A 23,090-nucleotide genomic window follows, 5' to 3' on the forward strand; every position below is an offset into this window, starting at 1 on the left:
AGGAATACATATGGGAACGTAGGTTTTTCAATGTGGAGATTGGCTTTCTGTGTTCCAACTAGGCCTACGAACCTGAGTTGAAAGAGCAAAGAAATCTCTCCAAAGAAAAGAAAACTGTCTGTGTGACAAGCTTCAGTATCTTGCTGTTGTTTCTCTGATGGAGAGTAGTTAATTTTCCTAAGAAATACTCTCTGCCAGTGAGAATTTTGAAGGTGGAGAAATCTCGCTTTTTTCAATTAGGTCTTTTCAGCTAATTGGAAGAAACACATGTATCTCTAGAAAGGAAATCATCTGTAGTAGAAGCAGGAGCTTCTAGCACATTATTTCCCTGTGACAGTGGAGTATGTTCCTGAACGTCCTACTTTCCAGCAACGTATGTTTCAAGGTTGAGATAAGTTTACCTTTTTTCAAATAAGACCATTCAGCTGATGTGACGAAACAGATTTATATCTCCAGAAAACCATCAATGCTAGAAGCTGCAACATGTAGCACATTGTTTCCCTCTGAGTATTCAGTACATAGAAAATGAACACTTTGGCAACTTAGGTTTTTCAAGGTGGAGAGAGGCTCTCTTTGTAACAAATAGGTCTATTCAGCTGAGGTGAACAAAGACATGTATCTGTCCAAAGAAAACCATCTATGTTCAAAACTGCAGCATCTAGGAGCTTGTTTCACTGCGATAATTGAGCTGGTTTTTGAAGGAATACTTCCTGTGACTTAGGTTTTTCAAAGGGAAAATCAGCTCTTTTTTTTGAAATAGGCCTATTCAGGCAAGTTGAAGAAACACATTTATCTCTTGACAGTAAACTATCTGTGATACAAGCTATAGAATCTAGGACCTAGTATACCTCTGAGAAGAGAGTTAATTATTGATAGGAGTACTTCCTATAAATTACATTTTTCAAAGTGAACGTAGGCTCTCTTTGTTCCAAATGGGCCTATTCAGATGAGTTCAAGAAACACATGGAGCACTAAACGAAAACCAACTAGATTACAAACTTCGCCATGTACTTCATTGTTTACCCGTGTAAAAACCAGTAAGTTTTTGAAAGCAGTACTTCCTGCATCTTTGAAATTCAAGGTGGAGATAGGCTGTTTGTTCCAAATAGGCCCTTTCAGCAGAGTTAAAGGAACTCATGTATCTCAAAAGAAACCACTTGAGTCAGAATCAGGAGCATATAGCACATTCTTTCCCTCAGAGAATTGAGTTTCATTTTAAAAGGAATACTTTGGGCAACTTACGTTTTTCAAAGGGAGATAGGCTCTCTATCTTCCACGTAGGCCTGTGAGCTAAGTTGTAAAAACATCAGTGTCTCTGCAAAGAAAACTATCTATGTTACAATCTTCAACATCTAGCACATTGCTTCCCTGTTAAAAATGAGTATTTTAAAAGAATTTCTTCCCACCATTCAGAATTTGCAAGGGGAACAAAGGGTTGTTTGTTCCAAATAGGCCTCCCCGGCTAATTTGAACAAACACATGTGTCTTTTGACAGAAAACATCTGTGTGAGAAGCAGGAGAATCCACCACATTGTATCCCAGTAAGAATTGAGAAGGCTTTGCATAGGAATACTTCCTACAGCTTAGGGTTTTCAAGGTTGTTATAGGCTCACTTTTTTCCAGATAGACACAGGCAGGTGAGTTGAAGAAACACACGTACCTCTAAAAGGAAACCATCTATGTTACAAGCTGCACCGTGCAGCTCATTGTTTCCCTGTGACAGCTGAGTTAATATTTGAAAGGAGTACTTCAGGCAATTTAGCTTTTTCAATGTAGACATAGGCTCTCTTTGTTCCTAATAGGCCTGTTCAGCAGATTTGAAGAAACACATATATTTCTCCAAAAAAACCATCTCTGCTGGAAGCATGAGTAATAGCACATTGTCTCCCTGGGAGATTGTGTTTGTTTGTAAATGGAATACTTCCTGCAACAGGGTGCTTCATGGTGGAGAGAGGCTCCCTTATTTCCACATTGGCATTTTTCAGCTGCATTGAAGAAACACATGTATCTCTCCAAAGAAATCTTATATGTTACAGTCAGTAAGCAAATAGGCCTGTCCAGCTAACTTGAAGAAACACGTGTGTCTCTCAAAGAAAACATCTCTGTGGAAGAAGGAGCATCCCCCATATTGTTTCCAACTTCGAATTGAATAGGTTTTGCAAGGGAATACTTCCTGCAATTTACGTTTTCCAAGGTTGGGTTGACTCACTTTGTTCCCAATACACACCTTCATGTGAATTGAAGAAACACATGTATTTCTAAAAGGAAACCATCGGGATTAGAAGCTGCAGCATGTAGCACATGGTTTCTCTGTGAGATCTGAGTTAGTACTTGAAAGGAGTACTTCGGGCAACTGAGGATTTTCAATGTAGAGATAGGCACACTTTGTTCCAAGTAGGCCTATTCAGCACATTTGAAGAAACACATATATCTCTCCAAAGAAAGCCATCTCTGTTGGAAGCAGGAATATTCGGGCATTGTTTCCCTGTGAGAATTTAGTAAGTTTGTCAAAGAAAGACTTCCTGCAACTTACGTTTTCCAAGGGTGGGTTGGCTCACTTTGTTCCCAATACACACAATCAGGTGAATTGAAGAAACACATGTATCTCTAAAAGGAAACCATCTAGATTAGACGCTGCAGCATGTAGCACATTGATTCTGTGAGAGAGCTGAGTTACTATTTGAAAGGAGTACTTCAGGCAGTTTAGGTCTTTCAATGTAGACATAGGCTCACTTTGTTTCCAATAGGCCTATTCCGCAGATTTCAAGAAACACACATACCTCTCGAAAGAACACCATCTCTGTTGGAAGCAGGAATGGTAGCACATTGTTTCCCTGTGAGATAACTTTGTTTTTGATTGGAATACTTCCTGCAGCATGGTTTCTCACGGTGGAGATAGGCTCCCTTTTTTCTACGTTGGCCTGTTCAGCTGAGTTGAAGACAAAGGGATCTCTCCCAAGAAACATTATATGTTACAAGCAGCAACATCTAGCACATTGCTTCCCTGTGAGAACCGAGATAGATTTGGAAAGGAATACCTCCTGCAACATAGGTCATTCAATGTGGATATGGGCTCTTTGTTACAAAATAGGCCTTTCTATATGACTTAAAGGAACACATGTATCTCCTGAAAGAAAACCATCTCTGTTTGACCCTGGAGAATAAGAACATTGTCACCCTGGGAGACTTTTGCCAGTTTTTTCAAAGAAATACTTCCTGCAAGTTAGGATTTTCAAGGTGGAGGTAGACTCTCTTGGTTCAAAACAGGTCAATTCAGCTGAGGTGAAGAAACACATGTGTCTCTCCAAAGAAAACCGTCTAACTACAAGCTGCAGCATCTAGCATATTGTTTCCATGTGAGTAGTCAGTAGATTTAAAAGGAATACTTCTTGCAACTTAGGTTTTTCAGGATGGAGATAGGCTCCCTTTGTATCATGGAGGCCTTTTCAGCTGATTTGAACAAACACGTGTTTCTCTCCGAAGAAAACCATCTATGTTACCAGAAGGAATATCTAACACATTGTTTCCTTGTCAGATTGAGTGTAGTTTGTCAATGAAATACCTAGAGCAACTTCAGTTTCTCAATATGGAGATAAAATCTCTTTGTTCAAAATAGGCCTAGCCAGCTAATTTAAAGAAACACATGCATAACTTGAAAGAAAACCGTCTGTTTCAGAAATAGGAGCATCTAGCCCATTGTCTCCTGAGAAAATTGAGTACGGTTTTGCAAGGACTACTTCCCGCGACGGACGTTTTCCAAGGTTCACATGAGATCACATTGTTCCAAAGAGGCAAATTCAGCTGAGTTGAAGCAACACATTTATCTCTCCAAGAGAACCATGTATTGTAGAAGCTCAGCATCTCGTACATTGTTTTCTGATGAAAATGGATTTCGTTTTTCAAAGGAATACATATGGGAACGTAGGTTTTTCAATGTGGAGATTGGCTTTCTGTGTTCCAACTAGGCCTACGAACCTGAGTTGAAAGAGCAAAGAAATCTCTCCAAAGAAAAGAAAACTGTCTATATGACAAGCTTCAGTATCTTGCTGTTGTTTCTCTGATGGAGAGTAGTTAATTTTCCTAAGAAATACTCTCTGCCAGTGAGAATTTTGAAGGTGGAGAAATCTCGCTTTTTTCAATTAGGTCTTTTCAGCTAATTGGAAGAAACACATGTATCTCTAGAAAGGAAATCATGTGTAGTAGAAGCAGGAGCTTCTAGCACATTATTTCCCTGTGACAGTGGAGTATGTTCCTGAACGTCCTACTTTCCAGCAACGTATGTTTCAAGGTTGAGATAAGTTTACCTTTTTTCAAATAAGACCATTCAGCTGATGTGAAGAAACAGATTTATATCTCCAGAAAACCATCAATGCTAGAAGCTGCAACATGTAGCACATTGTTTCCCTCTGAGTATTCAGTACATAGAAAATGAACACTTTGGCAACTTAGGTTTTTCAAGGTGGAGAGAGGCTCTCTTTGTAACAAATAGGTCTATTCAGCTGAGGTGAACAAAGACATGTATCTGTCCAAAGAAAACCATCTATTTTCAAAACTGCAGCATCTAGGAGCTTGTTTCACTGCGAGAATTGAGCTGGTTTTTGAAGGAATACTTCCTGTGACTTAGGTTTTTCAAAGGGAAAATCAGCTCTTTTTTTTGAAATAGGCCTATTCAGGCAAGTTGAAGAAACACATTTATCTCTTGACAGTAAACTATCTGTGATACAAGCTATAGAATCTAGGACCTAGTATACCTCTGAGAAGAGAGTTAATTATTGATAGGAGTACTTCCTATAAATTACATTTTTCAAAGTGAACGTAGGCTCTCTTTGTTCCAAATGGGCCTATTCAGATGAGTTCAAGAAACACATGGAGCACTAAACGAAAACCAACTAGATTACAAACTTCGCCATGTACTTCATTGTTTACCCGTGTAAAAACCAGTAAGTTTTTGAAAGCAGTACTTCCTGCATCTTTGAAATTCAAGGTGGAGATAGGCTGTTTGTTCCAAATAGGCCCTTTCAGCAGAGTTAAAGGAACTCATGTATCTCAAAAGAAACCACTTGAGTCAGAATCAGGAGCATATAGCACATTCTTTCCCTCAGAGAATTGAGTTTCATTTTAAAAGGAATACTTTGGGCAACTTACGTTTTTCAAAGGGAGATAGGCTCTCTATCTTCCACGTAGGCCTGTGAGCTAAGTTGTAAAAACATCAGTGTCTCTGCAAAGAAAACTATCTATGTTACAATCTTCAACATCTAGCACATTGCTTCCCTGTTAAAAATGAGTATTTTAAAAGAATTTCTTCCCACCATTCAGAATTTGCAAGGGGAACAAAGGGTTGTTTGTTCCAAATAGGCCTCCCCGGCTAATTTGAACAAACACATGTGTCTTTTGACAGAAAACATCTGTGTGAGAAGCAGGAGAATCCACCACATTGTATCCCAGTAAGAATTGAGAAGGCTTTGCATAGGAATACTTCCTACAGCTTAGGGTTTTCAAGGTTGTTATAGGCTCACTTTTTTCCAGATAGACACAGGCAGGTGAGTTGAAGAAACACACATACCTCTAAAAGGAAACCATCTATGTTACAAGCTGCACCGTGCAGCTCATTGTTTCCCTGTGACAGCTGAGTTAATATTTGAAAGGAGTACTTCAGGCAATTTAGCTTTTTCAATGTAGACATAGGCTCTCTTTGTTCCTAATAGGCCTGTTCAGCAGATTTGAAGAAACACATATATTTCTCCAAAAAAACCATCTCTGCTGGAAGCATGAGTAATAGCACATTGTCTCCCTGGGAGATTGTGTTTGTTTGTAAATGGAATACTTCCTGCAACAGGGTGCTTCATGGTGGAGAGAGGCTCCCTTATTTCCACATTGGCATTTTTCAGCTGCATTGAAGAAACACATGTATCTCTCCAAAGAAATCTTATATGTTACAGTCAGTAAGCAAATAGGCCTGTCCAGCTAACTTGAAGAAACACGTGTGTCTCTCAAAGAAAACATCTCTGTGGAAGAAGGAGCATCCCCCATATTGTTTCCAACTTCGAATTGAATAGGTTTTGCAAGGGAATACTTCCTGCAATTTACGTTTTCCAAGGTTGGGTTGACTCACTTTGTTCCCAATACACACCTTCATGTGAATTGAAGAAACACATGTATTTCTAAAAGGAAACCATCGGGATTAGAAGCTGCAGCATGTAGCACATGGTTTCTCTGTGAGATCTGAGTTAGTACTTGAAAGGAGTACTTCGGGCAACTGAGGATTTTCAATGTACAGATAGGCACACTTTGTTCCAAGTAGGCCTATTCAGCACATTTGAAGAAACACATATATCTCTCCAAAGAAAGCCATCTCTGTTGGAAGCAGGAATATTCGGGCATTGTTTCCCTGTGAGAATTTAGTAAGTTTGTCAAAGAAAGACTTCCTGCAACTTACGTTTTCCAAGGGTGGGTTGGCTCACTTTGTTCCCAATACACACAATCAGGTGAATTGAAGAAACACATGTATCTCTAAAAGGAAACCTTCTAGATTAGACGCTGCAGCATGTAGCACATTGATTCTGTGAGAGAGCTGAGTTACTATTTGAAAGGAGTACTTCAGGCAGTTTAGGTCTTTCAATGTAGACATAGGCTCACTTTGTTTCCAATAGGCCTATTCCGCAGATTTCAAGAAACACACATACCTCTCGAAAGAACACCATCTCTGTTGGAAGCAGGAATGGTAGCACATTGTTTCCCTGTGAGATAAGTTTGTTTTTGATTGGAATACTTCCTGCAGCATGGTTTCTCACGGTGGAGATAGGCTCCCTTTTTTCTACGTTGGCCTGTTCAGTTGAGTTGAAGACAAAGGGATCTCTCCCAAGAAACATTATATGTTACAAGCAGCAACATCTAGCACATTGCTTCCCTGTGAGAACCGAGATAGATTTGGAAAGGAATACCTCCTGCAACATAGGTCATTCAATGTGGATATGGGCTCTTTGTTACAAAATAGGCCTTTCTATATGACTTAAAGGAACACATGTATCTCCTGAAAGAAAACCATCTCTGTTTGACCCTGGAGAATAAGAACATTGTCACCCTGGGAGACTTTTGCCAGTTTTTTCAAAGAAATACTTCCTGCAAGTTAGGATTTTCAAGGTGGAGGTAGACTCTCTTGGTTCAAAACAGGTCAATTCAGCTGAGGTGAAGAAACACATGTGTCTCTCCAAAGAAAACCGTCTAACTACAAGCTGCAGCATCTAGCATATTGTTTCCATGTGAGTAGTCAGTAGATTTAAAAGGAATACTTCTTGCAACTTAGGTTTTTCAGGATGGAGATAGGCTCCCTTTGTATCATGGAGGCCTTTTCAGCTGATTTGAACAAACACGTGTTTCTCTCCGAAGAAAACCATCTATGTTACCAGAAGGAATATCTAACACATTGTTTCCTTGTCAGATTGAGTGTAGTTTGTCAATGAAATACCTAGAGCAACTTCAGTTTCTCAATATGGAGATAAAATCTCTTTGTTCAAAATAGGCCTAGCCAGCTAATTTAAAGAAACACATGCATAACTTGAAAGAAAACCGTCTGTTTCAGAAATAGGAGCATCTAGCCCATTGTCTCCTGAGAAAATTGAGTACGGTTTTGCAAGGACTACTTCCCGCGACGGACGTTTTCCAAGGTTCACATGAGATCACATTGTTCCAAAGAGGCAAATTCAGCTGAGTTGAAGCAACACATTTATCTCTCCAAGAGAACCATGTATTGTAGAAGCTCAGCATCTCGTACATTGTTTTCTGATGAAAATGGATTTCGTTTTTCAAAGGAATACATATGGGAACGTAGGTTTTTCAATGTGGAGATTGGCTTTCTGTGTTCCAACTAGGCCTACGAACCTGAGTTGAAAGAGCAAAGAAATCTCTCCAAAGAAAAGAAAACTGTCTATGTGACAAGCTTCAGTATCTTGCTGTTGTTTCTCTGATGGAGAGTAGTTAATTTTCCTAAGAAATACTCTCTGCCAGTGAGAATTTTGAAGGTGGAGAAATCTCGCTTTTTTCAATTAGGTCTTTTCAGCTAATTGGAAGAAACACATGTATCTCTAGAAAGGAAATCATGTGTAGTAGAAGCAGGAGCTTCTAGCACATTATTTCCCTGTGACAGTGGAGTATGTTCCTGAACGTCCTACTTTCCAGCAACGTATGTTTCAAGGTTGAGATAAGTTTACCTTTTTTCAAATAAGACCATTCAGCTGATGTGACGAAACAGATTTATATCTCCAGAAAACCATCAATGCTAGAAGCTGCAACATGTAGCACATTGTTTCCCTCTGAGTATTCAGTACATAGAAAATGAACACTTTGGCAACTTAGGTTTTTCAAGGTGGAGAGAGGCTCTCTTTGTAACAAATAGGTCTATTCAACTGAGGTGAACAAAGACATGTATCTGTCCAAAGAAAACCATCTATGTTCAAAACTGCAGCATCTAGGAGCTTGTTTCACTGCGATAATTGAGCTGGTTTTTGAAGGAATACTTCCTGTGACTTAGGTTTTTCAAAGGGAAAATCAGCTCTTTTTTTTGAAATAGGCCTATTCAGGCAAGTTGAAGAAACACATTTATCTCTTGACAGTAAACTATCTGTGATACAAGCTATAGAATCTAGGACCTAGTATACCTCTGAGAAGAGAGTTAATTATTGATAGGAGTACTTCCTATAAATTACATTTTGCAAAGTGAACGTAGGCTCTCTTTGTTCCAAATGGGCCTATTCAGATGAGTTCAAGAAACACATGGAGCACTAAAAGAAAACCAACTAGATTACAAACTTCGCCATGTACTTCATTGTTTACCCGTGTAAAAACCAGTAAGTTTTTGAAAGCAGTACTTCCTGCATCTTTGAAATTCAAGGTGGAGATAGGCTGTTTGTTCCAAATAGGCCCTTTCAGCAGAGTTAAAGGAACTCATGTATCTCAAAAGAAACCACTTGAGTCAGAATCAGGAGCATATACCACATTCTTTCCCTCAGAGAATTGAGTTTCATTTTAAAAGGAATACTTTGGGCAACTTACGTTTTTCAAAGGGAGATAGGCTCTCTATCTTCCACGTAGGCCTGTGAGCTAAGTTGTAAAAACATCAGTGTCTCTGCAAAGAAAACTATCTATGTTACAGTCTTCAACATCTAGCACATTGCTTCCCTGTTAAAAATGAGTATTTTAAAAGAATTTCTTCCCACCATTCAGAATTTGCAAGGGGAACAAAGGGTTGTTTGTTCCAAATAGGCCTCCCCGGCTAATTTGAACAAACACATGTGTCTTTTGACAGAAAACATCTGTGTGAGAAGCAGGAGAATCCACCACATTGTATCCCCGTAAGAATTGAGAAGGCTTTGCATAGGAATACTTCCTACAGCTTAGGGTTTTCAAGGTTGTTATAGGCTCACTTTTTTCCAGATAGACACAGGCAGGTGAGTTGAAGAAACACACGTACCTCTAAAAGGAAACCATCTATGTTACAAGCTGCACCGTGCAGCTCATTGTTTCCCTGTGACAGCTGAGTTAATATTTGAAAGGAGTACTTCAGGCAATTTAGCTTTTTCAATGTAGACATAGGCTCTCTTTGTTCCTAATAGGCCTGTTCAGCAGATTTGAAGAAACACATATATTTCTCCAAAAAAAACATCTCTGCTGGAAGCATGAGTAATAGCACATTGTCTCCCTGGGAGATTGTGTTTGTTTGTAAATGGAATACTTCCTGCAACAGGGTGCTTCATGGTGGAGAGAGGCTCCCTTATTTCCACATTGGCATTTTTCAGCTGCATTGAAGAAACACATGTATCTCTCCAAAGAAATCTTATATGTTACAGTCAGTAAGCAAATAGGCCTGTCCAGCTAACTTGAAGAAACACGTGTGTCTCTCAAAGAAAACATCTCTGTGGAAGAAGGAGCATCCCCCATATTGTTTCCAACTTCGAATTGAATAGGTTTTGCAAGGGAATACTTCCTGCAATTTACATTTTCCAATGTTGGGTTGACTCACTTTGTTCCCAATACACACCTTCATGTGAATTGAAGAAACACATGTATTTCTAAAAGGAAACCATCGGGATTAGAAGCTGCAGCATGTAGCACATGGTTTCTCTGTGAGATCTGAGTTAGTACTTGAAAGGAGTACTTCGGGCAACTGAGGATTTTCAATGTAGAGATAGGCACACTTTGTTCCAAGTAGGCCTATTCAGCACATTTGAAGAAACACATATATCTCTCCAAAGAAAGCCATCTCTGTTGGAAGCAGGAATATTCGGGCATTGTTTCCCTGTGAGAATTTAGTAAGTTTGTCAAAGAAAGACTTCCTGCAACTTACGTTTTCCAAGGGTGGGTTGGCTCACTTTGTTCCCAATAAACACAATCAGGTGAATTGAAGAAACACATGTATCTCTAAAAGGAAACCATCTAGATTAGACGCTGCAGCATGTAGCACATTGATTCTGTGAGAGAGCTGAGTTACTATTTGAAAGGAGTACTTCAGGCAGTTTAGGTCTTTCAATGTAGACATAGGCTCACTTTGTTTCCAATAGGCCTATTCCGCAGATTTCAAGAAACACACATACCTCTCGAAAGAACACCATCTCTGTTGGAAGCAGGAATGGTAGCACATTGTTTCCCTGTGAGATAAGTTTGTTTTTGATTGGAATACTTCCTGCAGCATGGTTTCTCACGGTGGAGATAGGCTCCCTTTTTTCTACGTTGGCCTGTTCAGCTGAGTTGAAGACAAAGGGATCTCTCCCAAGAAACATTATATGTTACAAGCAGCAACATCTAGCACATTGCTTCCCTGTGAGAACCGAGATAGATTTGGAAAGGAATACCTCCTGCAACATAGGTCATTCAATGTGGATATGGGCTCTTTGTTACAAAATAGGCCTTTCTATATGACTTAAAGGAACACATGTATCTCCTGAAAGAAAACCATCTCTGTTTGACCCTGGAGAATAAGAACATTGTCACCCTGGGAGACTTTTGCCAGTTTTTTCAAAGAAATACTTCCTGCAAGTTAGGATTTTCAAGGTGGAGGTAGACTCTCTTGGTTCAAAACAGGTCAATTCAGCTGAGGTGAAGAAACACATGTGTCTCTCCAAAGAAAACCGTCTAACTACAAGCTGCAGCATCTAGCATATTGTTTCCATGTGAGTAGTCAGTAGATTTAAAAGGAATACTTCTTGCAACTTAGGTTTTTCAGGATGGAGATAGGCTCCCTTTGTATCATGGAGGCCTTTTCAGCTGATTTGAACAAACACGTGTTTCTCTCCGAAGAAAACCATCTATGTTACCAGAAGGAATATCTAACACATTGTTTCCTTGTCAGATTGAGTGTAGTTTGTCAATGAAATACCTAGAGCAACTTCAGTTTCTTAATATGGAGATAAAATCTCTTTGTTCAAAATAGGCCTAGCCAGCTAATTTAAAGAAACACATGCATAACTTGAAAGAAAACCGTCTGTTTCAGAAATAGGAGCATCTAGCCCATTGTCTCCTGAGAAAATTGAGTACGGTTTTGCAAGGACTACTTCCCGCGACGGACGTTTTCCAAGGTTCACATGAGATCACATTGTTCCAAAGAGGCAAATTCAGCTGAGTTGAAGCAACACATTTATCTCTCCAAGAGAACCATGTATTGTAGAAGCTCAGCATCTCGTACATTGTTTTCTGATGAAAATGGATTTCGTTTTTCAAAGGAATACATATGGGAACGTAGGTTTTTCAATGTGGAGATTGGCTTTCTGTGTTCCAACTAGGCCTACGAACCTGAGTTGAAAGAGCAAAGAAATCTCTCCAAAGAAAAGAAAACTGTCTATGTGACAAGCTTCAGTATCTTGCTGTTGTTTCTCTGATGGAGAGTAGTTAATTTTCCTAAGAAATACTCTCTGCCAGTGAGAATTTTGCAGGTGGAGAAATCTCGCTTTTTTCAATTAGGTCTTTTCAGCTAATTGGAAGAAACACATGTATCTCTAGAAAGGAAATCATCTGTAGTAGAAGCAGGAGCTTCTAGCACATTATTTCCCTGTGACAGTGGAGTATGTTCCTGAACGTCCTACTTTCCAGCAACGTATGTTTCAAGGTTGAGATAAGTTTACCTTTTTTCAAATAAGACCATTCAGCTGATGTGAAGAAACAGATTTATATCTCCAGAAAACCATCAATGCTAGAAGCTGCAACATGTAGCACATTGTTTCCCTCTGAGTATTCAGTACATAGAAAATGAACACTTTGGCAACTTAGGTTTTTCAAGGTGGAGAGAGGCTCTCTTTGTAACAAATAGGTCTATTCAGCTGAGGTGAACAAAGACATGTATCTGTCCAAAGAAAACCATCTATGTTCAAAACTGCAGCATCTAGGAGCTTGTTTCACTGCGAGAATTGAGCTGGTTTTTGAAGGAATACTTCCTGTGACTTAGGTTTTTCAAAGGGAAAATCAGCTCTTTTTTTTGAAATAGGCCTATTCAGGCAAGTTGAAGAAACACATTTATCTCTTGACAGTAAACTATCTGTGATACAAGCTATAGAATCTAGGACCTAGTATACCTCTGAGAAGAGAGTTAATTATTGATAGGAGTACTTCCTATAAATTACATTTTTCAAAGTGAACGTAGGCTCTCTTTGTTCCAAATGGGCCTATTCAGATGAGTTCAAGAAACACATGGAGCACTAAACGAAAACCAACTAGATTACAAACTTCGCCATGTACTTCATTGTTTACCCGTGTAAAAACCAGTAAGTTTTTGAAAGCAGTACTTCCTGCATCTTTGAAATTCAAGGTGGAGATAGGCTGTTTGTTCCAAATAGGCCCTTTCAGCAGAGTTAAAGGAACTCATGTATCTCAAAAGAAACCACTTGAGTCAGAATCAGGAGCATATAGCACATTCTTTCCCTCAGAGAATTGAGTTTCATTTTAAAAGGAATACTTTGGGCAACTTACGTTTTTCAAAGGGAGATAGGCTCTCTATCTTCCACGTAGGCCTGTGAGCTAAGTTGTAAAAACATCAGTGTCTCTGCAAAGAAAACTATCTATGTTACAATCTTCAACATCTAGCACATTGCTTCCCTGTTAAAAATGAGTATTTTAAAAGAATTTCTTCCCACCATTCAGAATTTGCAAGGGGAACAAAGGGTTGTTTGTTCCAAATAGGCCTCCCCGGCTAATTTGAACAAACACATGTGTCTTTTGACAGAAAACATCTGTGTGAGAAGCAGGAGAATCCACCACATTGTATCCCAGTAAGAATTGAGAAGGCTTTGCATAGGAATACTTCCTACAGCTTAGGGTTTTCAAGGTTGTTATAGGCTCACTTTTTTCCAGATAGACACAGGCAGGTGAGTTGAAGAAACACACGTACCTCTAAAAGGAAACCATCTATGTTAGAAGCTGCACCTTGCAGCTCATTGTTTCCCTGTGACAGCTGAGTTAATATTTGAAAGGAGTACTTCAGGCAATTTAGCTTTTTCAATGTAGACATAGGTTCTCTTTGTTCCTAATAGGCCTGTTCAGCAGATTTGAAGAAACACATATATTTCTCCAAAAAAACCATCTCTGCTGGAAGCATGAGTAATAGCACATTGTCTCCCTGGGAGATTGTGTTTGTTTGTAAATGGAATACTTCCTGCAACAGGGTGCTTCATGGTGGAGAGAGGCTCCCTTATTTCCACATTGGCATTTTTCAGCTGCATTGAAGAAACACATGTATCTCTCCAAAGAAATCTTATATGTTACAGTCAGTAAGCAAATAGGCCTGTCCAGCTAACTTGAAGAAACACGTGTGTCTCTCAAAGAAAACATCTCTGTGGAAGAAGGAGCATCCCCCATATTGTTTCCAACTTCGAATTGAATAGGTTTTGCAAGGGAATACTTCCTGCAATTTACGTTTTCCAAGGTTGGGTTGACTCACTTTGTTCCCAATACACACCTTCATGTGAATTGAAGAAACACATGTATTTCTAAAAGGAAACCATCGGGATTAGAAGCTGCAGCATGTAGCACATGGTTTCTCTGTGAGATCTGAGTTAGTACTTGAAAGGAGTACTTCGGGCAACTGAGGATTTTCAATGTAGAGATAGGCACACTTTGTTCCAAGTAGGCCTATTCAGCACATTTGAAGAAACACATATATCTCTCCAAAGAAAGCCATCTCTGTTGGAAGCAGGAATATTCGGGCATTGTTTCCCTGTGAGAATTTAGTAAGTTTGTCAAAGAAAGACTTCCTGCAACTTACGTTTTCCAAGGGTGGGTTGGCTCACTTTGTTCCCAATACACACAATCAGGTGAATTGAAGAAACACATGTATCTCTAAAAGGAAACCATCTAGATTAGACGCTGCAGCATGTAGCACATTGATTCTGTGAGAGAGCTGAGTTACTATTTGAAAGGAGTACTTCAGGCAGTTTAGGTCTTTCAATGTAGACATAGGCTCACTTTGTTTCCAATAGGCCTATTCCGCAGATTTCAAGAAACACACATACCTCTCGAAAGAACACCATCTCTGTTGGAAGCAGGAATGGTAGCACATTGTTTCCCTGTGAGATAAGTTTGTTTTTGATTGGAATACTTCCTGCAGCATGGTTTCTCACGGTGGAGATAGGCTCCCTTTTTTCTACGTTGGCCTGTTCAGCTGAGTTGAAGACAAAGGGATCTCTCCCAAGAAACATTATATGTTACAAGCAGCAACATCTAGCACATTGCTTCCCTGTGAGAACCGAGATAGATTTGGAAAGGAATACCTCCTGCAACATAGGTCATTCAATGTGGATATGGGCTCTTTGTTACAAAATAGGCCTTTCTATATGACTTAAAGGAACACATGTATCTCCTGAAAGAAAACCATCTCTGTTTGACCCTGGAGAATAAGAACATTGTCACCCTGGGAGACTTTTGCCAGTTTTTTCAAAGAAATACTTCCTGCAAGTTAGGATTTTCAAGGTGGAGGTAGACTCTCTTGGTTCAAAACAGGTCAATTCAGCTGAGGTGAAGAAACACATGTGTCTCTCCAAAGAAAACCATCTAACTACAAGCTGCAGCATCTAGCATATTGTTTCCATGTGAGTAGTCAGTAGATTTAAAAGGAATACTTCTTGCAACTTAGGTTTTTCAGGATGGAGATAGGCTCCCTTTGTATCATGGAGGCCTTTTCAGCTGATTTGAACAAACACGTGTTTCTCTCCGAAGAAAACCATCTATGTTACCAGAAGGAATATCTAACACATTGTTTCCTTGTCAGATTGAGTGTAGTTTGTCAATGAAATACCTAGAGCAACTTCAGTTTCTCAATATGGAGATAAAATCTCTTTGTTCAAAATAGGCCTAGCCAGCTAATTTAAAGAAACACATGCATAACTTGAAAGAAAACCGTCTGTTTCAGAAATAGGAGCATCTAGCCCATTGTCTCCTGAGAAAATTGAGTACGGTTTTGCAAGGACTACTTCCCGCGACGGACGTTTTCCAAGGTTCACATGAGATCACATTGTTCCAAAGAGGCAAATTCAGCTGAGTTGAAGCAACACATTTATCTCTCCAAGAGAACCATGTATTGTAGAAGCTCAGCATCTCGTACATTGTTTTCTGATGAAAATGGATTTCGTTTTTCAAAGGAATACATATGGGAACGTAGGTTTTTCAATGTGGAGATTGGCTTTCTGTGTTCCAACTAGGCCTACGAACCTGAGTTGAAAGAGCAAAGAAATCTCTCCAAAGAAAAGAAAACTGTCTGTGTGACAAGCTTCAGTATCTTGCTGTTGTTTCTCTGATGGAGAGTAGTTAATTTTCCTAAGAAATACTCTCTGCCAGTGAGAATTTTGAAGGTGGAGAAATCTCGCTTTTTTCAATTAGGTCTTTTCAGCTAATTGGAAGAAACACATGTATCTCTAGAAAGGAAATCATCTGTAGTAGAAGCAGGAGCTTCTAGCACATTATTTCCCTGTGACAGTGGAGTATGTTCCTGAACGTCCTACTTTCCAGCAACGTATGTTTCAAGGTTGAGATAAGTTTACCTTTTTTCAAATGAGACCATTCAGCTGATGTGAAGAAACAGATTTATATCTCCAGAAAACCATCAATGCTAGAAGCTGCAACATGTAGCACATTGTTTCCCTCTGAGTATTCAGTACATAGAAAATGAACACTTTGGCAACTTAGGTTTTTCAAGGTGGAGAGAGGCTCTCTTTGTAACAAATAGGTCTATTCAGCTGAGGTGAACAAAGACATGTATCTGTCCAAAGAAAACCATCTATGTTCAAAACTGCAGCATCTAAGAGCTTGTTTCACTGCGAGAATTGAGCTGGTTTTTGAAGGAATACTTCCTGTGACTTAGGTTTTTCAAAGGGAAAATCAGCTCTTTTTTTTGAAATAGGCCTATTCAGGCAAGTTGAAGAAACACATTTATCTCTTGACAGTAAACTATCTGTGATACAAGCTATAGAATCTAGGACCTAGTATACCTCTGAGAAGAGAGTTAATTATTGATAGGAGTACTTCCTATAAATTACATTTTTCAAAGTGAACGTAGGCTCTCTTTGTTCCAAATGGGCCTATTCAGATGAGTTCAAGAAACACATGGAGCACTAAACGAAAACCAACTAGATTACAAACTTCGCCATGTACTTCATTGTTTACCCGTGTAAAAACCAGTAAGTTTTTGAAAGCAGTACTTCCTGCATCTTTGAAATTCAAGGTGGAGATAGGCTGTTTGTTCCAAATAGGCCCTTTCAGCAGAGTTAAAGGAACTCATGTATCTCAAAAGAAACCACTTGAGTCAGAATCAGGAGCATATAGCACATTCTTTCCCTCAGAGAATTGAGTTTCATTTTAAAAGGAATACTTTGGGCAACTTACGTTTTTCAAAGGGAGATAGGCTCTCTATCTTCCACGTAGGCCTGTGAGCTAAGTTGTAAAAACATCAGTGTCTCTGCAAAGAAAACTATCTATGTTACAATCTTCAACATCTAGCACATTGCTTCCCTGTTAAAAATGAGTATTTTAAAAGAATTTCTTCCCACCATTCAGAATTTGCAAGGGGAACAAAGGGTTGTTTGTTCCAAATAGGCCTCCCCGGCTAATTTGAACAAACACATGTGTCTTTTGACAGAAAACATCTGTGTGAGAAGCAGGAGAATCCACCACATTGTATCCCAGTAAGAATTGAGAAGGCTTTGCATAGGAATACTTCCTACAGCTTAGGGTTTTCAAGGTTGTTATAGGCTCACTTTTTTCCAGATAGACACAGGCAGGTGAGTTGAAGAAACACACGTACCTCTAAAAGGAAACCATCTATGTTAGAAGCTGCACCGTGCAGCTCATTGTTTCCCTGTGACAGCTGAGTTAATATTTGAAAGGAGTACTTCAGGCAATTTAGCTTTTTCAATGTAGACATAGGCTCTCTTTGTTCCTAATAGGCCTGTTCAGCAGATTTGAAGAAACACATATATTTCTCCAAAAAAACCATCTCTGCTGGAAGCATGAGTAATAGCACATTGTCTCCCTGGGAGATTGTGTTTGTTTGTAAATGGAATACTTCCTGCAACAGGGTGCTTCATGGTGGAGAGAGGCTCCCTTATTTCCACATTGGCATTTTTCAGCTGCATTGAAGAAACACATGTATCTCTCCAAAGAAATCTTATATGTTACAGTCAGTAAGCAAATAGGCCTGTCCAGCTAACTTGAAGAAACACGTGTGTCTCTCAAAGAAAACATCTCTGTGGAAGAAGGAGCATCCCCCATATTGTTTCCAACTTCGAATTGAATAGGTTTTGCAAGGGAATACTTCCTGCAATTTACGTTTTCCAAGGTTGGGTTGACTCACTTTGTTCCCAATACACACCTTCATGTGAATTGAAGAAACACATGTATTTCTAAAAGGAAACCATCGGGATTAGAAGCTGCAGCATGTAGCACATGGTTTCTCTGTGAGATCTGAGTTAGTACTTGAAAGGAGTACTTCGGGCAACTGAGGATTTTCAATGTAGAGATAGGCACACTTTGTTCCAAGTAGGCCTATTCAGCACATTTGAAGAAACACATATATCTCTCCAAAGAAAGCCATCTCTGTTGGAAGCAGGAATATTCGGGCATTGTTTCCCTGTGAGAATTTAGTAAGTTTGTCAAAGAAAGACTTCCTGCAACTTACGTTTTCCAAGGGTGGGTTGGCTCACTTTGTTCCCAATACACACAATCAGGTGAATTGAAGAAACACATGTATCTCTAAAAGGAAACCATCTAGATTAGACGCTGCAGCATGTAGCACATTGATTCTGTGAGAGAGCTGAGTTACTATTTGAAAGGAGTACTTCAGGCAGTTTAGGTCTTTCAATGTAGACATAGGCTCACTTTGTTTCCAATAGGCCTATTCCGCAGATTTCAAGAAACACACATACCTCTCGAAAGAACACCATCTCTGTTGGAAGCAGGAATGGTAGCACATTGTTTCCCTGTGAGATAAGTTTGTTTTTGATTGGAATACTTCCTGCAGCATGGTTTCTCACGGTGGAGATAGGCTCCCTTTTTTCTACGTTGGCCTGTTCAGCTGAGTTGAAGACAAAGGGATCTCTCCCAAGAAACATTATATGTTACAAGCAGCAACATCTAGCACATTGCTTCCCTGTGAGAACCGAGATAGATTTGGAAAGGAATACCTCCTGCAACATAGGTCATTCAATGTGGATATGGGCTCTTTGTTACAAAATAGGCCTTTCTATATGACTTAAAGGAACACATGTATCTCCTGAAAGAAAACCATCTCTGTTTGACCCTGGAGAATAAGAACATTGTCACCCTGGGAGACTTTTGCCAGTTTTTTCAAAGAAATACTTCCTGCAAGTTAGGATTTTCAAGGTGGAGGTAGACTCTCTTGGTTCAAAACAGGTCAATTCAGCTGAGGTGAAGAAACACATGTGTCTCTCCAAAGAAAACCATCTAACTACAAGCTGCAGCATCTAGCATATTGTTTCCATGTGAGTAGTCAGTAGATTTAAAAGGAATACTTCTTGCAACTTAGGTTTTTCAGGATGGAGATAGGCTCCCTTTGTATCATGGAGGCCTTTTCAGCTGATTTGAACAAACACGTGTTTCTCTCCAAAGAAAACCATCTATGTTACCAGAAGGAATATCTAACACATTGTTTCCTTGTCAGATTGAGTGTAGTTTGTCAATGAAATACCTAGAGCAACTTCAGTTTCTCAATATGGAGATAAAATCTCTTTGTTCAAAATAGGCCTAGCCAGCTAATTTAAAGAAACACATGCATAACTTGAAAGAAAACCGTCTGTTTCAGAAATAGGAGCATCTAGCCCATTGTCTCCTGAGAAAATTGAGTACGGTTTTGCAAGGACTACTTCCCGCGACGGACGTTTTCCAAGGTTCACATGAGATCACATTGTTCCAAAGAGGCAAATTCAGCTGAGTTGAAGCAACACATTTATCTCTCCAAGAGAACCATGTATTGTAGAAGCTCAGCATCTCGTACATTGTTTTCTGATGAAAATGGATTTCGTTTTTCAAAGGAATACATATGGGAACGTAGGTTTTTCAATGTGGAGATTGGCTTTCTGTGTTCCAACTAGGCCTACGAACCTGAGTTGAAAGAGCAAAGAAATCTCTCCAAAGAAAAGAAAACTGTCTGTGTGACAAGCTTCAGTATCTTGCTGTTGTTTCTCTGATGGAGAGTAGTTAATTTTCCTAAGAAATACTCTCTGCCAGTGAGAATTTTGAAGGTGGAGAAATCTCGCTTTTTTCAATTAGGTCTTTTCAGCTAATTGGAAGAAACACATGTATCTCTAGAAAGGAAATCATCTGTAGTAGAAGCAGGAGCTTCTAGCACATTATTTCCCTGTGACAGTGGAGTATGTTCCTGAACGTCCTACTTTCCAGCAACGTATGTTTCAAGGTTGAGATAAGTTTACCTTTTTTCAAATAAGACCATTCAGCTGATGTGAAGAAACAGATTTATATCTCCAGAAAACCATCAATGCTAGAAGCTGCAACATGTAGCACATTGTTTCCCTCTGAGTATTCAGTACATAGAAAATGAACACTTTGGCAACTTAGGTTTTTCAAGGTGGAGAGTGGCTCTCTTTGTAACAAATAGGTCTATTCAGCTGAGGTGAACAAAGACATGTATCTGTCCAAAGAAAACCATCTATGTTCAAAACTGCAGCATCTAGGAGCTTGTTTCACTGCGAGAATTGAGCTGGTTTTTGAAGGAATACTTCCTGTGACTTAGGTTTTTCAAAGGGAAAATCAGCTCTTTTTTTTGAAATAGGCCTATTCAGGCTAGTTGAAGAAACACATTTATCTCTTGACAGTAAACTATCTGTGATACAAGCTATAGAATCTAGGACCTAGTATACCTCTGAGAAGAGAGTTAATTATTGATAGGAGTACTTCCTATAAATTACATTTTTCAAAGTGAACGTAGGCTCTCTTTGTTCCAAATGGGCCTATTCAGATGAGTTCAAGAAACACATGGAGCACTAAACGAAAACCAACTAGATTACAAACTTCGCCATGTACTTCATTGTTTACCCGTGTAAAAACCAGTAAGTTTTTGAAAGCAGTACTTCCTGCATCTTTGAAATTCAAGGTGGAGATAGGCTGTTTGTTCCAAATAGGCCCTTTCAGCAGAGTTAAAGGAACTCATGTATCTCAAAAGAAACCACTTGAGTCAGAATCAGGAGCATATAGCACATTCTTTCCCTCAGAGAATTGAGTTTCATTTTAAAAGGAATACTTTGGGCAACTTACGTTTTTCAAAGGGAGATAGGCTCTCTATCTTCCACGTAGGCCTGTGAGCTAAGTTGTAAAAACATCAGTGTCTCTGCAAAGAAAACTATCTATGTTACAATCTTCAACATCTAGCACATTGCTTCCCTGTTAAAAATGAGTATTTTAAAAGAATTTCTTCCCACCATTCAGAATTTGCAAGGGGAACAAAGGGTTGTTTGTTCCAAATAGGCCTCCCCGGCTAATTTGAACAAACACATGTGTCTTTTGACAGAAAACATCTGTGTGAGAAGCAGGAGAATCCACCACATTGTATCCCAGTAAGAATTGAGAAGGCTTTGCATAGGAATACTTCCTACAGCTTAGGGTTTTCAAGGTTGTTATAGGCTCACTTTTTTCCAGATAGACACAGGCAGGTGAGTTGAAGAAACACACGTACCTCTAAAAGGAAACCATCTATGTTAGAAGCTGCACCGTGCAGCTCATTGTTTCCCTGTGACAGCTGAGTTAATATTTGAAAGGAGTACTTCAGGCAATTTAGCTTTTTCAATGTAGACATAGGCTCTCTTTGTTCCTAATAGGCCTGTTCAGCAGATTTGAAGAAACACATATATTTCTCCAAAAAAACCATCTCTGCTGGAAGCATGAGTAATAGCACATTGTCTCCCTGGGAGATTGTGTTTGTTTGTAAATGGAATACTTCCTGCAACAGGGTGCTTCATGGTGGAGAGAGGCTCCCTTATTTCCACATTGGCATTTTTCAGCTGCATTGAAGAAACACATGTATCTCTCCAAAGAAATCTTATATGTTACAGTCAGTAAGCAAATAGGCCTGTCCAGCTAACTTGAAGAAACACGTGTGTCTCTCAAAGAAAACATCTCTGTGGAAGAAGGAGCATCCCCCATATTGTTTCCAACTTCGAATTGAATAGGTTTTGCAAGGGAATACTTCCTGCAATTTACGTTTTCCAAGGTTGGGTTGACTCACTTTGTTCCCAATACACACCTTCATGTGAATTGAAGAAACACATGTATTTCTAAAAGGAAACCATCGGGATTAGAAGCTGCAGCATGTAGCACATGGTTTCTCTGTGAGATCTGAGTTAGTACTTGAAAGGAGTACTTCGGGCAACTGAGGATTTTCAATGTAGAGATAGGCACACTTTGTTCCAAGTAGGCCTATTCAGCACATTTGAAGAAACACATATATCTCTCCAAAGAAAGCCATCTCTGTTGGAAGCAGGAATATTCGGGCATTGTTTCCCTGTGAGAATTTAGTAAGTTTGTCAAAGAAAGACTTCCTGCAACTTACGTTTTCCAAGGGTGGGTTGGCTCACTTTGTTCCCAATACACACAATCAGGTGAATTGAAGAAACACATGTATCTCTAAAAGGAAACCATCTAGATTAGACGCTGCAGCATGTAGCACATTGATTCTGTGAGAGAGCTGAGTTACTATTTGAAAGGAGTACTTCAGGCAGTTTAGGTCTTTCAATGTAGACATAGGCTCACTTTGTTTCCAATAGGCCTATTCCGCAGATTTCAAGAAACACACATACCTCTCGAAAGAACACCATCTCTGTTGGAAGCAGGAATGGTAGCACATTGTTTCCCTGTGAGATAAGTTTGTTTTTGATTGGAATACTTCCTGCAGCATGGTTTCTCACGGTGGAGATAGGCTCCCTTTTTTCTACGTTGGCCTGTTCAGCTGAGTTGAAGACAAAGGGATCTCTCCCAAGAAACATTATATGTTACAAGCAGCAACATCTAGCACATTGCTTCCCTGTGAGAACCGAGATAGATTTGGAAAGGAATACCTCCTGCAACATAGGTCATTCAATGTGGATATGGGCTCTTTGTTACAAAATAGGCCTTTCTATATGACTTAAAGGAACACATGTATCTCCTGAAAGAAAACCATCTCTGTTTGACCCTGGAGAATAAGAACATTGTCACCCTGGGAGACTTTTGCCAGTTTTTTCAAAGAAATACTTCCTGCAAGTTAGGATTTTCAAGGTGGAGGTAGACTCTCTTGGTTCAAAACAGGTCAATTCAGCTGAGGTGAAGAAACACATGTGTCTCTCCAAAGAAAACCATCTAACTACAAGCTGCAGCATCTAGCATATTGTTTCCATGTGAGTAGTCAGTAGATTTAAAAGGAATACTTCTTGCAACTTAGGTTTTTCAGGATGGAGATAGGCTCCCTTTGTATCATGGAGGCCTTTTCAGCTGATTTGAACAAACACGTGTTTCTCTCCAAAGAAAACCATCTATGTTACCAGAAGGAATATCTAACACATTGTTTCCTTGTCAGATTGAGTGTAGTTTGTCAATGAAATACCTAGAGCAACTTC

This window comes from Castor canadensis, chromosome 17 (genome assembly GCF_047511655.1).
Source record: "Castor canadensis chromosome 17, mCasCan1.hap1v2, whole genome shotgun sequence".
In the NCBI taxonomy this organism is placed as follows: Eukaryota; Metazoa; Chordata; class Mammalia; order Rodentia; family Castoridae; genus Castor; species Castor canadensis.